Consider the following 5,875-nt stretch of genomic DNA (forward strand, 5'->3'; position numbering starts at 1 on the left):
GTTGGGAACTCCTGCCATTGAGAGCGGTTCTTTGATTTGTATGGGTACGAGTGGCCAGGTCGCCGATTCAAACCTACCATTTTGAGGATTCGTCTGATTTGGGAGTTGGAAATTCAACTACACAATATGGAATTCACTCCTTCCCCGAGGCCAGGGTAAGTAGATAGATGGCTCCCTTAAGGGCTGATTTTAGGGCTTGAATGATGTGGCGCCACACACCTTCTCTTGGCTCGAGAGATGTTCACACATAATTGGACTATGTTGTATTGTTCATTAGAGGAATCAGTGGTACTTAAGGAGTGAGATGTAACTACAGAGGCAAAACGGTAAATTGGCCCAGTTGTACTTACGAGCATCTGTGAAGGGTTGTCATACTCATGATTGATTATATCCGATAGACACATAAATATATCTGTGGTCAGAAGAGTTCAGTTGTTGGTCTTTAGTGGAATCACTGACAGTTAACGGATGGTGGATCTCGTAGCTAAAGAGTTTAGTCAGCTATTCACGTACTGTTGGAGTTTCGAGCCACATGTCCATTAGGTCACCTAGGTAGCTTAGATAAAGTCGAGAACCAGTGTTTGGGTTAATTTGAAGTGTTCAAATTGACAAGAGAAAGTTCAATTATATATGATATAATTGGACTGGTTAATTATATATGATATAATTGTCTAAATATATGAAATACATTGTTTTGGAGGAAATTAGATATAAATATGATTTATATCAAGTAGATAATAAAATACTATAGTAGATATATGATATTAAACTATAGGATATAAATATAATATAATTATATTTATTAATTAAATTAATTGATTAATTGTTTGATAATTACACAGGGATTTATCCACGTTCGAACGTGGGAAGTGGGGCTGCGATGGTTATGGTAACCGACGGATTAAAACAATGAAAATCGTTTTTCGTTTTTCAATCGTGCATTCGTATTATCGCGCGCCCAAAAGAATCCGTGAAATCGATCGTGAGAGCCTATACGATAGAAGCTCGTTTGTCTAAACGATCGTCTTCCTCACGCTCTCTCTAAACGATTGCATACATTTTTCCTAAACGATTGTTCAGTTTTTTCCCACACGATCATTGCAGCTCTATCATACGATAAGCATTTCCGCTATATCGATAACAGAGTTTCATCTCCCACTTGCTTATCGTCTACACGACGTGTTCTCCTCCGTCCTCTATCAAACTCACCAGAGCCCACTCTTTGGGTTTTTAACGCCGAGGATACCCGGGTTTCTCTTGTGGTGGTGTCGTCCCCACTGCATTGTTCGTGTACGATCGGATCATGCTGTTGCAGTCGACATACTCGTTGGGTGCTGGTAGATCGGTGGGAGGTTTTCCGCTGCTTAAGGTTCAGACATACGAAGAGAGTCTTCATCTGGTATGAACCTTTTTCCTTGTTAATTATTGTATTCTGAGCATGCCGATAATGAGTTTTAGATACATAACTGGATGTGTTGAATGTATGTCGTTTGTGTTTCGGTCATTGTGAAATCAGAGCGATCTAAACCCGCTTATGGAACTCTCGGTATAAGATCCTTCAAAAATATCGTTTTACCCCTATAGTTACATCTAACTCCTTAAGTACCATTGATTTCTCTAATGAACAAATAGTTTATAGTGCAACTAAAAACTAACACCTCTCAGACCAATGAGAGGTTGAGGCCTCTGTTCAAGACCCGAAACCAGCTATTAAGGGAGCAATTTATCTACTTCCCAAGGAATAAGAAGCAGTGAATTTCATCTTGTATAGCTGTGTTCCCAGCTCCCTAATCAGAAAAATCTCCAAAATGGTAGGCTTGTTGAATCGGCTATCATGACCACTCTCACACATACAGATCAAAGGATTTTCGTCATAAACAAGAGTTCACAACTCACTCAGGATTTTCGCGGTCTGGTCTATGAATAAACTCCTTTATACAGGATACCCCCACTCACTTGACTCTACATGAACAACATGGTTCATATTGTTTATATTTCTTACATCTCATGTAACAATTACAAAGTGGGTCGTATCCACAGTGTTACAAGGATAGAACACCCAACCTTCATCCATTTACTTCCGACCTTTTAGGTTATTATTCGAACATGAAAAACCTTTATGTCAACCACATACTGTTCAAGTGATATCATATAACCTTGGATCTTAGTTTATTGGATTGAATTAATGTTGTCTAAATATTAAATAAGATACCTTTAATTTTATTGATAAATAATTTGTGTTAACAAAACTATAAACCACGAGATACACTAGCCTTGATTAAAGTCATTAGATAAATAGTTTGTGTTAACAAAACTATAACATGTTGATTAAAGTCATAAAATGTTGATGTGCCTTATGTTTACAGGAACATTTTGATTAAAGTCATAAGATTTGATTGCAGTATTAAACCTTATATTCCAAGATCGAGATGCTTGTTTCAATCCATAAATGGATCAATTAAGCTTGCAAATTTGTTGCTCTTGACCTTGTTCAATGAATCCCTCTGGTTGGGTCATGTAGATGGTTTCGTGAAGATTACCATCCAAAACGGTAGTCTTGACATCCTTTTCCATATCTCATAGTCATAGTTACTGACAATGGATAAAAGAATTCTGATAGACTTAATCATAGCAACAGGTGAGAAAGTTTTTTCATAGTTCACTTCCTCAACCTAGGTATAACCCTTTGCTACTAGTCTAGCTTTAAAGGTTTGCACCTTTCCATCTACACCCAGTTTTCTCTTGTAGATCCATTTACAACCTATGGGTTTTACTCTATCAGATCTACCCAGACAAAACTGGAATGCAAAACTGGAATGCATAGACTCCATTTCTTGATCTATGGCTTTGATCCATTCATCTTTGTCAACAACCATTGTCTTCTTGTAAGACGACGGATCCTCAATCTTATCATCTAATATGATGGTTTGAGTTTCTATTAAACCTAAATAGCGATAAGTTGGGTTACAATCCTCAAACTACGTTGAGACTCTCTCAACACTTGAGAAGGATGTGTTTAACTAGATGAAGCGCCTCTTCAACAACTCTTGTTGAAGTTTCAGTAGTTTCTTTGAAAATTTCATTTAATACGATTTGGCTCCTTGGCTTATGCTCTCTAATGTGATTTTCTTATAGAAAAGTAGTATTTGTCAATAAAAATACTTTGTTTTCTTTTGGATCGAAGAATAAACCACCTCTTGTTTCTTTATAATAACCTACAAATAGGCATAATCTTAAACATGGTTCCAATTTCTTTGGATTTGCCACAAGCACATGTGTTGGCATCCCCAAATCCTAAGATGTCGTAAACTACTTTTACGACCTCTCCATAATTCAAAAGGTATTTCGGTAACAGTCTTTAATGGAAACTGGTTTAAGAGGTAAGCTGCAGTCTCCACAGCATAACCCTAGAACGAGATAGGTAGAGAAACATAGCTCATCATAGAGCGAACCATGTCCAATAGGGTTCTATTTCTTCTTTCTGATACACCGTTTTTTTAGGTGTACTAAGTGCTGAGAGTTGAGATGTGATTCCATGTTCTATCCAATAATTCTAGAATTCAAGATCCATGTACTCTCCACCTCGATCTTATCAAAGTGTTTTAATCTTTTTTACCTAATAAATTTTCAATGTAACGACCCGACCTCCTAGGACTTAAGTTAGGCCGTTATAAATATATGCATGCATGGAACTTAAAACGACACTCTGTTATGGTGAAATAAATGCTAATTAAATAAGGTAAGTTCAAAAGACTTTCATTAAATTCAAATATTAAAAACAACAGTAGGGTACCCATAAATCATAAATGATAATAAATTAGTCTGAAAACGATTCTTAATAGTAAGTTTTAAACATCAAAACTGAAAGTTAAGAAAAACATGAAAAGAAATCTAAATCTCATGAGCGAAAGTATAAAACCAGTCCCAGTGGCTCGATCACGAATTCCGCTTGTCCTTCGCCGGTGCATTTCTACCTTTACTTGAAACAACAACATGAGAAAGAATGAGTATAAAATACTCAGTAAGTAACCACACTACTGGGGTCAGGCTAGGCATCTATGTTCTCTAGATGCCTACCTCTAGTGGAACATATAAATTGTCCTAGTCCTCATGGGATACATACATACATGAAAAACTGAGGTCTATCCTACTATAGCTAAATATGCCCACTACCTCCGGTGAATCTCGAAGGAAACACAATAACTGATGAATCTCGAAAGAAACATAAACTGGTGAATCCCGAATGAGACACAATATCTGGTGAATCCCGAAGAAAACACAAACTGATGAATCCCGAAGGAAACTACATATCTGGTGAATCCCGAAGGAAACACAAACTAGTGAATCCCGAAGGAAACACAAACTGGTGAATCCTGAAAGAAACACAATAACTGGTGAATCCCGAAGGAAACACAAACTGGTGAATCCCGAAGGAAACACAATAACTGGTGAATCCCGAAGGAAACACAAACTTAGTGGGCATTCTAACTAATCAGTAAAATCACTATCATAGACTCGACACCATAATTATCACAATATGGTTCTATGATATACATATATGCCTCAACATCATGGCTCTACAACATACACACATGCCTCAATATCCACAGATCACATACAACCTCATGAAATCAAATATCATCTCATGCTAGCATTCAATTATCTATGTGCACAAATATATCTTTCAGATCCTCAAGCAAGAACATACATCGGTTATACTAAACTATCAGTTCATCATGTTGTCATTCTATCATAACATTCATCCATCGTGCTAGCATACATCCAGTGTCTCGCCCGTGGGCAGTTCCAGTAGTTAGATTACTTACCTTGAAATCAAATTCAGATATTAATCCAAGCTAATGATCTCCAACCAAATAATTCCTGAATTGAGTCCCCCAAAAGAAACTTGATCAACAGATACTCGTAGGATTTCGACTCCAAAATCTCCTCTCAGCAGATTTTAAAACTCAATGGATGACGACATAGAACCTTCAAAATACTTAAAATTAAACTGTTGTTTTAGTCCAATAATCAATAGGTGGCCGACAACCAAAAACAAGGATCACAACACTTACCAAACTACTTGCCGAACGAATTCGAATCCGCTGGACAGCACGTTGCGCACTCTGAAGTACTCCAATCTTGGATCTAAATTTCAAATATAATCGACATCAACCAAAAAGAAAACCAAAATTTAATGGGCAACCAAGAACCTTCTAAACTCAACCGCTCTTACCCAGAACTTATCAATCTTTACCAATTTTCTGCAAAACGAAGAATGGTCTCTAGTTTGATGGTCAATGCCTCAAAATTTCCAAATCTTGAATATAAGTTTCACACCAAAGAGAGGTTACTAATTTAACCCAAAATCAAATGGGTGAATTTCACCTCCCAAATTATAAGGAAAAATAAGTCTTACCCAAGGTTTTTCTCAAGATTTCGGCAAAGATTGGGCAGCGGCAACTGATGGCGTGTCAGCTCATGGCTACCATAGATAGGCAGCGAATGTTGCTGTCGGACGACATAAATTGTTTAGGTTAGCGACTGGTAGTGAGGGTCTTGCATGAGGAGGGGTTTCGAGAGTGGGAGAGAAGAGGAATTTCTAGTTTTACAGATTTTATTCAGCAGTAATTACGAACAAAATGTATGTCTCGAACAGACTGACTAAATTTGAGCACGATCCAACGGTTCAAACTCCGGCAATCGACAATTTTGTGGAAGCTGTCGTTAAAAAATCGAATTGTTTTCTCCCAATTTTTTGCCTCTTTTCACTCTCATTTAATTTCGAAAAAAAAAATCTTAACTCTTTTATTTTTTCTAATTTTGAAAAGATAAATAAAATATTTTATCACAACATCTCCAAAATCTCCAAAGA

The sequence above is a fragment of the Benincasa hispida genome, chromosome 8 (genome assembly GCF_009727055.1).
Source record: "Benincasa hispida cultivar B227 chromosome 8, ASM972705v1, whole genome shotgun sequence".
NCBI classification, from domain to species: Eukaryota; Viridiplantae; Streptophyta; class Magnoliopsida; order Cucurbitales; family Cucurbitaceae; genus Benincasa; species Benincasa hispida.